The 10,831-nt window shown below is 42.1% G+C and overlaps 1 long non-coding RNA gene across 1 annotated transcript in view; it reads right to left on the bottom strand.

Moving 5' to 3' along the window:
* Positions 1 to 8,745: 8,745 nt before the first annotated feature.
* The window catches only part of LOC129011537 (uncharacterized), a 32,971-nt gene continuing 30,885 nt past the window's right edge, over positions 8,746 to 10,831 (bottom strand). Inside the window, exon 4 of the long non-coding RNA XR_008493352.2 lies at positions 8,746 to 9,611. This is a non-coding gene — a long non-coding RNA (uncharacterized LOC129011537). The remainder of the gene's footprint in view (positions 9,612 to 10,831) is intronic.

The following is a 10,831-nucleotide window of genomic DNA, read 5'->3' as shown; positions in this document are numbered from 1 at the left end:
GATCTGACTCTAACTCCAGAATTAAATTGAATCATAGGACAGCCCATTGGTGTCTGCTGGAGAATTGCTTGGTTTGTGGGGGGAAAAAACCCCACACATTTTGGTGACTGGGGAGCTCTGTGCTGTGGGGAGTGTGAGTAGGAAAACACTTTGGTTTTCACTAGCTCTTATACCCTTCTGTGGAGCTCACTGTCTGTGGCAGTCAGACTTCGCATTATTGTTCATTTTTAGCTAGGACTAGGATCCTCACCAGCCAATTTCATGCTGGGAAATTATCAGCATTATCTGTCATCATTCTATTTATCTTTTACCCTGCCCTAGGGAACCATGATATTTAAGCAAAAGTAAACACAAAAAGGAAGATGAGCAGCTAACTCGGATTTGCCGCTGGATTATTCTACATTTAACCAAATCACAAAAGAGATTAGAGAGCTTCCATCTGACCCAGAAAAAGTACAAAACCAAAGTGGAGAGTGACGGTATCATGTATTTATAACCATCATCTTTAGAGATACTGAATTTTGTGAAAGGCCAAATGTTTTAGGAAAAAGCCAAGGATGGCAAAAAGCAAATGAATATAAGTGGCTTCTGCCTGCTTTGCCTGTTCATTTAGCAAAGTATTCTGAATGAATTTTGAAGGAAACTTTGCTAAGGAAACATCTTAGGCTTTTAATATTCAGTCCAGAAATATAAACATTCTTTAACCCGTCTCATAATTGATATTTTGTGGTGCATTTTTATTTTTAGAAAGGCATTTAAAGGATAAGAGAAGCCAGGTATGGTGGCTCATGCCTATAGTCCCAACACTTTGGGAGGTCGAGATGGGAGAAGCGCTTGAGTCCAGAGGTTCGAGGTCAGCCTGGGCAACAAAGTGAGACATTGTCTCTACAAAAAAATAAAAAATAAAAATTAGGCATCGTGGTGTGTGCCTATACTCCCAGCTACTCAGGAGGCTGAGGTGAGATGACTGCTTGAGCCCAGAGGTTGAGGATGCAGTGAGCTGTGATTGTGCTACTGCACTCCAGCCTGGGCAATGGAGTAAGCACATCTCAAAAAAAAAAAAAAAGAAAGAAAAGAGAAAAACAGGTCAGTGGTGACTCACTAAGGTAAGCAGTATAGCCATGTGACTCACCATTTCCACTTCTAGAGCTATACTCACAAGAATTAAAAACAGGTCTTCAAATAAAAACGTGTACATGAAACATTCATGGTAACACTATTCACAATTGCCAAAAGGTGGAAACAACTCAAATGTCCATCAATTGATGAAGGGATAAACAAAAGGTAATATCCCCACAAAATGGAATATTATTCAGCCATAAAAAGGAATGAAATGCTGGTATGTGCTACAATGTGGATGAACTGTGAAAACAGTATACTAAGTGAAAGAAGCCAGTCACAAAAGACCACATATTGTTCAATTCCATTTGTTTGAAATTTCCAGAATAGGTGAATCCATGTAGAGAGCAAAGCTGGAGGGAGGAGAAAAACAGGGAGGACTGCTCAATAGGTATGGGGTTTCCGTTTGGGGTGATAAAACTACTCTGGAATTAGATTGTGGTGATGATTGCACAGCATTGTGAATGTAGTAAATGCCACTGAATTGTACACTTTAACATGGTAAAATTGGTACATTTTATGTTTTATGTTGTACCACAGTAAAAAAAAAAAAAAATTGGCCAGGCGCGGAGCTCATGCCTGTATTCCCAACATTTTGGGAGGCTGAGACGGGCAGATCACGAGGTCAGGAGTTCGAGACCAGCCTGACCAATATGGTGAAATCCCCTCTCAACTAAAAATATAAAATTAGCTGGGTGTGGTGGTGCGCACCTGTAGTTCCAGCTACTCAGGAGGCTGAGGCAGGAGAATCGCTTGAATCTGTGTGGTGGAGGTTGCAGCAAGCCGAGATTGCACCACTGCACTCCAGCCTGGGTGACAGAGTGAGACTCTCTCGCAAAAAAAAAAAAAAAAAAAAAAGAAAGAAAGAAAAGAAAAACATTTTTGATTTTTATTTATTTTTATTTTATTTTGAGACAGGGTCTCACTCTGTTGCCCAGGCTGGAATGCAGTGGTGTGATCTTGGCTCACTGCAACCTCCACCTCCTGGGTTCAAGTGATTCTCCTATCTCAGCCTCCTGAGTAGCTGGGACTACAGGCACCCACCACTATGCCCAGCTAACTTTTTTGTATTTTTAGGAGAGATGAGGTTTTACCATGTTGATCCGGCTGGTCTCGAACTTCTGACTTCAGGTGATCCACCTGCCTCGGCCTCCCCAAGTGCTGGGATTCCAGGCGTGAGCCACTGCTTCTGGCCTGCCTCTGCTTTTAAACGCAAGCTTATAACGAAGTACAAGCCAAAAATGCTTCAATTAAAATCATTTGACAGCCACAGATTATTACTTTAAACCTGCTGGAGTGACCAGTTCTCAGGACTGGAAGTTGTAGAAATGACCAAATAAGGAGGATGGTTTTGTGTACGTGTAGCTCATCACTGAAATCAACACAGAGTTTCCCTATGTTTAATGTCAGGTCACCTACACATGTGCATGTGGTAAATATATACATCATTATATTGAGCACTACCAGGAACAGAAACATCTAATTTCTTTTTGGTAGAAAATTGTTTCACAAAAACAGAGAAAAGAAAAAGAAAAAACACATAATTTTGGGTTTCCTATGAATTTCTGAGTAGAAAAATAACATCTAAGGTTACTATTTTAAAATCAAATTAGATAATTTTTTATGACGGGAAACTATCCGAACAATGACACCTTACTTCCTGTAAACTATGAGTAAATTCCACACATTCCCATGTTTACATAACCACAGCCCAGGGCTGCAATTCCCACATCTTAGTCACATAAATGTGTGTTTCGTTTATCATTAGAAAATAAACATGCTTTATATTCTGAGGTCTAACTTAATGGTTTGAACAATATGTAAAAGACTAGACAAACTAAAATATGTGAAACATTAACATTTGAGAAAGGTTTACATGGTCCCAGTTTACTTCTACTTTTACTGACACATCACTGCTGAATAATTGAAAGGCTCTCAAAAAACTCCAATCTAATTTTGTATTATTAATCTGAACATCTTTCCTAACAAAGTTTTTTCATCACTGGAAATATGGCAACCCTTTTCCCTTCCTAGCCCAGAAGCAGCAATGAATTGACACAAGACACAGACTGCTCTGAAATCACAAACGTGTTTGGGATTTCTTAAGCTAAAAGGAAAAGGGAAAGGGAAAGGCTTAAAGCAGGATTGCCCAAAAGGAGTTCCCGGGAACACCCAGAACACCAGTCCCCTGAGATAGCCATTGACACATGGCCGAGGTCTGATAATTGCCATCCATAGTTTCTCCCTCTTGGAGGGTCACAGAAGTTCACACAGTAAGATCCTGCTTACCCTTGTTTAACTCTACATCCCCATACTTATTTGACCACTCCTTTTTTCTAGTAACATGATTAACATTCCACAGGCACCTCGGGCATTGCTGGTTGGGTCAGTTCTGTTAAATTTACGACCTGGTATTCTGGACAATCGTTGTCTGAGTCAATCCAGAGACACAACCTGGTTTGTCAGATGTCAAGATGTTTTGATGTTTTGTCAAGATGTTTGATCTTGCAAAGTCATGATAACCCCACACCAGCAGAAAGAACAAGTGTCAGTCTTTTTTGTCCCTCGTCCAGTTTTTTTCTGGCCTGTTAGCACTTCCAAGTCCCTTTGGTAGTAAATGTTCTTTCTGAGACGCAGGGTGTCTGGTCTGATGGTGACTACCAGTTTCCTCTTTGGTATCTACCTGAGGGAGTTGCCAAAAATGCCATCACAAAAAAAGGAAGGCACCCCTATTTTCCACCCACACTGCTTTCCTGTCATAGAATATGCAGATATGCCTGATCCGTCACCATACTTAAGAGCTCCATCTCTGGAGTCACACTGCCTGGGTTCAAATTCCAGGCTTCACTGCTTCACAGATATGTTACACTGGGCAAATTGCTTTGCCCCTCTGAGCCACAGTTTTTTCATCTGTAACATAGGAGAACAATAAAAGTACCCACCTTTTAAAGAAAAGATTAAAAATGACAATGCTTGTGCTGGGCACTTAACAAATATTGACTGCTATTATTTCTCATTCCTCTGACCCCCTTCATAGCTAATGTAGTTTTGACAGCTAGGACAGAGGACAGAGGAAATGGAAACCATAGGGGAAGAGGAAGAAGGGTGTCTGCGGATGTTTTAGCTATATTTACACTGTGAGATGCAGAAGACAGAGAGACAAAAGCAGAGATAAGAGCTTCAAGGCGAAGAAAAGTAACAGGTGAGTCCCAGACTGAAAAAGAAAAACCTGATTTAAAAGAACAGGCCTCCATTTATGAGACACTGCCTAGCGCTTCGACACTCATCATGCCAAAAGCTTGGGTTCAAGCCCCATGGGATGTATGTGGCTTCTTTCTATTCAACAGCCTCCATATGTCACCTTAACAAAGGTACGGAGCTGGTGGGTTAACACAAATTCAGTCACCATCACTGGGGCCACATACCCCCAATTCTCTGACATACCTCCCCAACTAGGGGAGGGCAAACAGAGCTGAGTCCCTTGATCTATTTGGTAGAAGAAGTGGATGCTCAATAAATATTTGTTGAATAAATAAATGTCTGAATGAAAGACAATCAGGTAAGTACCTGAATAACTGAGGGTGAATAGCAGAGTGATTATTAGTTTTCAAGCAATTTCTATTTATCTTTTAGGACAAGGATGGGCAAACTTTTTCTGTAAAGAGCCACATAGTGAATATTTTAAGCTTTGTGGTTCCTATGATCTCTGTTGCAATTACTCAACTCTGCACTGTAGTTTGAAAGCAGCCGTAGACAATATGTCAATGAATGGACACGGTTGTGTTTCATTAAAAGTTTACATACGTACACAGAAATCTGAAGTTTGCATAATTTTCATGTCATAAATTCTTCTTTTTTTTCCCCTACCCGTTTAAGAATGTAAAAATCTTTTGGCTCACAAGTCATATAAAAACAGGTGACAGGCAGAGGTGACCCTTGAGCTATAGTTTGCGGGCCCCTGTTTTAGAAAATAAGTAAGACTGGACGCGGTGGCTCACGCCTGTAATCCCAGCACTTTGGGAGGCCGAGGGAAGTGGATCATCTGAGGTCAGGAGTTCGAGACCAACCTAACCAACATGGAGAAACCCTGTCTCTACTAAAAATACAAAATTAGACGGGCATGGTGGCGCATGCCTGTAATCCTAGCTACTCGGGAGGCTGAGGCAGGGGAATCGCTTGAACTCAGGAGGCAGATGTTGCAGTGAGTCGAGATCGCGCCATTGCACTCCAGCCTGGGCAACAAGAGCGAAACTCTGTCTCAAAAAAAAAAAAAAAAAGAAAATGATAAGTAGATGAGGAGGTAGGGAGACAACAAAACATTTATTGAGCATCTACTGTGTGCCAAGGACTGTGCTAAGTGCTGCTGAGAATGTAGCAGAGAAGACAAACAGGCCGAGTCCCTTCCCTTAGGAAGCACATGTTTTAAACAGGAGAACCTGATAGCAAACAAGATAATTGCAGACTGGGTACTTGGTATAGAGGAAACAAACAGGATAATGAAATTGACCAGGGAAGGTCATTTTAGAGAGGCAAGAGGCTCAGTGCTTTCTCATACGTAACTGTGTTTAACCCTCTGAACACCCTGTGGGGTATCATCCCCATTTTAGAGATGGGAAAGTGATGTCTGAAACCTCGCAAATGGTCACTAAAGAAGCCAGGCCGCAAACCCAGGGCCTGTCTGCAAGTGCTGTGCTCTGTGGGTGGCTGGAGAGGAGATTAGCTAGATAAGGGGTCAGGAGTTCCAGGTCCAAATCCTCACTCCATGCTTCACTCCTCAAAGCTTCAGTTTCAAAGATGGAAAAAGAAGATAATTGGGATGGTTGTGAACATTATGTAAGAACCTACAGGCCGGGAGTGGTGGCTCACGCCTGTAATCCCAGCACTTTGGGAGGCCAAAGTGGGCAGATTGCCTGAGCTCAGGAGTTTGAGACCAGCCTGGCCAAGATGATGAAACCCTGTCTCTACTAAAAATACAACAACAACAACAAAAATTAGCCAGTGGTGGTGGCGTGCACCTGTAATCCCAGCTACTCTGGAGGCTGAGGCATGAGAATCGCCTGAACCCGGGAGGTGGAGGTTGCAGTGAGCTGAGATCGCACCACTGCACTCCAGCCTGGGAGACAGTGAGACTCTGTCTCAAAAAATAATAACGATAAAAATAAAAAAGACTGGCACGGTGGCTCACGCCTGTAATCCCAGCACTTTAGGAGGCTGAAGCAGGCGGATCACCTGAAGTCAGGAGTTCAAGACCAGCCTGGCCAACATGGTGAAACCCCGTCTCTACTAAAAATACAAAACTTAGCCGGGCATGCTGGTGTGCACCTGTAATCCCAGCTACTCAGGAGGCTGAGGCAGCAGAATTGCTTGAACCTGGGAGGCGGAGGCTGCAGTGAGCCGAGATCATGCTACTATGCTCCAGCCTGGGCTACAGAGTGAGACTCTGTCTCAAAAAAAAAAAAGTTAGCTGGGTATGGTAGCACGTACCTTTAGCCCCAGCTACTCAGGAGGCTGAGGCAGGAGGATTGCTTGAACCCAGGAGTTCAAGGCTGCAGTAAGCCATGACTGCGCCACTGCACTCCAGCCTGGGTGACAGAACAAAACTCCATCTCTAAAATAAAAATAAAAAATAAAAAGTTGGGGCCCTGCTCTGCACTGATAATCAGAATTGTGGGCTCATGGCTATCTTGAGAGAGAAATATCAGGGAAGACAGCTTTCCACAGGCATTCAAAGGACACAGCATTTAATTACCAAACAAGTGACCATGACACGTATACAAATACCTTAGGACAATATGTTGTTTCCTGAAATTCTTAGGAGGAAAAAAACATCATATGACTATCAGCTAAAATTTTAAAATTAATACAATTATTTACTCATGATCAAGATGGTACTTGTGGGCAAGAAGTGGAAGAAAAAAGAAAATATTAATAGATGAAGAATGTAATCACATCCTGAGAGTGATGAAAAAATAAGAAAAAAATTTAAAAAATTAAAAATTTTTTAAAAAAAGAATATAATCATTTAGCAAATAGCATAAGATATGAGACTTAGGGAGGTCTAAGAGAAAACACAAGGACATTGAATATTAATAGTAGTCCAAAGAGCTTTTACTGAAAAATAATTGAGTGTGAAAATGATACAACTACCCGACAGGTATTTATCTACAATACCAGCAATGCTGAATGTGAAACACCGTAGAAATGCCCAGAGACTCAAGGTTTTCTGTCCTTTCAAAGTGTATCACCAGTCAGAGTCCCCACAGAGAAGTAGATGGCATATTCAACTCTGCATAATTCCAAGAGGATTTAATAAAGATGCTATTTGTAAATACAGATAGGGTACAGAAAACCCCAAGGAAAAGTGCAGGTTCCTGGGGCTAGCAAGCAGTGCTGTCTACTCCAAGGCCTCAAGGATGCAAGAAGGGAGTGGTCATGGGGACCCTGACATGCATGTAGAGAGGACATGCTGAGAGAACCAGTGACCTTCTACTTGAGGACACAGCCAAGCTGTCTACTTTCCCTTCATCTGCTGGGGCTCCCCACTGGCCAAACCCAACCGGAAGCCAGAGGATCTTTTGATGTGGTTCATAAGGGCCAGACTCCCCCAGGAGAGGGCAGGGTGGAGAAGTGTGGAGAGGGGAAACGGAGTGACAAAAGGAAGATTTCCAGTCTTTCCAAGTCCTGTTATTGGACCTATCTGAGATACATAAATGGAAAAAAAAAAAAAAAAAAAAAAGAGAAAGAATGCTTTTCTGGTGTGCTGGCAATCTTCTGTGTGTGTGTATGTGTGTGTATCTATCTATCTATCTATATGTGTGTGTGTATATGTATATATGTGTGTGTGTATCTGTGTGTGTGTGTATATATATATATATAACAGAGAAAGAATGCCTTTCTGGTGTGCTAGAAATCTTCTGTTTGTGTGTGTGTGTGTGTGTGTGTGTGTATATATATGTAGAGAGAGAGAGAGAAAGAGAAAGAGATATGGAGTCTTGCTCTGTCACCGAGGCTGGAGTTCAGTGGCACGATCTTGGCTCATTGCAACCTCCGTCTCCTGGGTTCAAGTGATTCTCTTGAACAAGTAGCTGGGATTACAGACTCCCACCACCATGCCCAGTTTATTTTTGTATTTTTAGTAGAGACGGGGGTTTCACCACGTTGGTTGGGCTCGTCTTGAACTCCTGACCTCAAGTGATCCACCCACCTCGACCTCCCAAAGTGCTAGAATTACAGGCGTGAGCCACCGAGCCTGGCCTCCATATTTTAAAAACAGAAAATTCCCTTGACCTTTGTATTGGTTTCCTGTGGCTGTAGTAAAAACTGAGTGGCTTAAAATAACATGCCTGTAATCCCTGCAGTTTGGGAGGCCAAGGCAGGCAGATCGCTTGAGCTCAGGAGTTCGAGACCAGCCTGGGCAACGTGTTGTGAAACCTCATCTCTATAAAAAATACAAAAATTAGCCGGGTGTGGTGGCTGGTCTCCTAGCTACTCGAGAGACTGAGATGAGTTGGATTGCTTGGGACCAGGAGGTCAAGGCTGCCGTGAGCCGTGATCATGCCCCTGCACTTCAGCCTGGGTGACAGAGCAAGATCCTGACTCAAAGAAAGAAAAACAACAACAACAACAACAAAAAACAGACATTTATTCTTTCCTACTTCTAGAGACCAGAAGTCCTAAATCCAGGTATTAGTATATACTCTTGGGCTCTTCCAGCTCCTGGTGGCTGTTGGTGCTCCTTGGCTTGTGACTATATCACTCCAATCTCTGCTTCTGTGGTCACATCACTTCCTTCCCTCCTTCGTGTCTTTTCGTCTCCTGTCTGTCTCAAATCTGCCTCCGCCAAGAACATTTGTCATTGGATTTAGGGCCCATTGGATAATCCAGGATAATCTCCTCATCTCAAGATTCTTAATTGAATTGTATCTGCAAAGACTCTTTTTCCAAATAAGGTAACATTCACAGGTTCAGATAATTCCTGAATTATCTTTATGTGGCTATAAGAAGTCGTAGACTGCCAATTAATAAATGTAAAAGTGATGAAAGAATTGGAAAACCACAAGTCTGCAGCCACCACTGAAACAACTGACTCAGCCAAGGATCATTTAAAATGCTGAAACCATTGGATGAAAGGTCAGTGGAGAAAAAGATAGTCACACACAAACTATCACCCAACACATTACTTATTAATTAGAAAAGGGATAGGTACATTTACAATGAAAAAGTTTAGTGAAAGCTACCTAAACCAAATGATCAGGCCTTGTGCTGACATCATCTGATGTGATTCACTGAGAAGAACCCAACATCAACAAAAATGTATAATCTGGATGTACTCATGAGGAAACAGTCAAAGCCAAATCAACAGACATTCTGCAGAATAACTGATCTGGACTCTTCAAAAATAGCAGTATCAAGATATTCCCAAAACAGTGCAGGGGAGGCATAAAGATTAAAGCCATGATAACTGGATGCAATGCCTGATTTTCAACTGGATCCTGGAATCAAAAAAAAAAGAGCTATGAAGAGCAAATATAGACTGTATGTTAGGTAATGGTATAATACCAACGTTAAATTTCATTATGTAATAATTATATTATGGTTATGTAGGAAAACATTCTTATTCTTCACAGTTACTTAAATGTAAAGGCCACAGTGACTGCATCTTACTTTCAAATGGTTTAGAAAGGGGGTTGGGAAGGAGAGCCGGTGTTAATACAGCAAAATGTTAACTGGTGAATCTAGATAAAAACAGATAAATCAACAGGTGTTCATTGTACCTTTATTTCAACTTCTCTCTAGATTTAAAGTTTTCAAAACAAGTTGAGGTGGGAATAGAGTCATGGCATATGAATATTACTTCTTTATAAGGAAGCTTCTCATTGGCTTCAAAAACAGACACTACTTTACTGGAATTCCTTTTCTGCATTACCTGCACTGCCATCTCCCACCTGCCAAAGCTACCCCATACCCCCACCCCAACTATCTTTTCCACCCCATGCAACAGACCAATCAAGCTGGATGCCCAGGCAGGTCCGCCAGTAAATTTCTCAAAAACATCTTCATACTGCCAACCATCTTAGTCACACAAACCATTGATTCTCAGCCTCAGCTGAGCCTCAGAATCAGCTGGGGAGCTTTTTACAAATGCAGACACCCCAGAGTCAACCACAAAGATCCTGACTCACTTAATCTGGGGTAGAGCCTGTGCACCTGTATTCTATTTTTTAAAGCTCTGAAGTCTGATGAACAATCATGAATGTGAACCCCTGGAACAAACCTTTCCACATGAGTTTCTGTTCATTTGTCTATTTCCTCTGGTTAAGAATTATCACTTTGGTGGGGCGCAGTGGCTCATACCTGTAATCCCAACACTTTGGGAGGCCGAGGCGGGTGGATCACCTGAGGTCAGGAGTTCAGGACCAGCCTGGCCAATATGGTGAAACCCTGTCTCTACTAAAAATACAAAAATTAGCTGGGCATAGTGGTGCACACCTGTAACCCCAGCTACTCGGGAGGCTGAGGCACGAGAATCGCTTGAACCCAAGAGTCGGAGGTTGCAGTGAGCCAAGATCGCACCACTGTACTCCAGCCTGGGCGACGGAGTGAGACGCCTCAAAAAAAAAAAAAAGAATTATCATTTTGACAGTAATTTTGAATTCTAAATTCTAAAATTTTGAAACATTTCAGTGGGTGCTTACCACACTTGATTACCTAT

This window comes from Pongo pygmaeus, chromosome 1 (genome assembly GCF_028885625.2).
Source record: "Pongo pygmaeus isolate AG05252 chromosome 1, NHGRI_mPonPyg2-v2.0_pri, whole genome shotgun sequence".
Classification (NCBI taxonomy): domain Eukaryota; kingdom Metazoa; phylum Chordata; class Mammalia; order Primates; family Hominidae; genus Pongo; species Pongo pygmaeus.
Note: the sequence above shows the minus strand (reverse complement) of the source record. Positions and strands in the feature narration are given on the sequence as shown.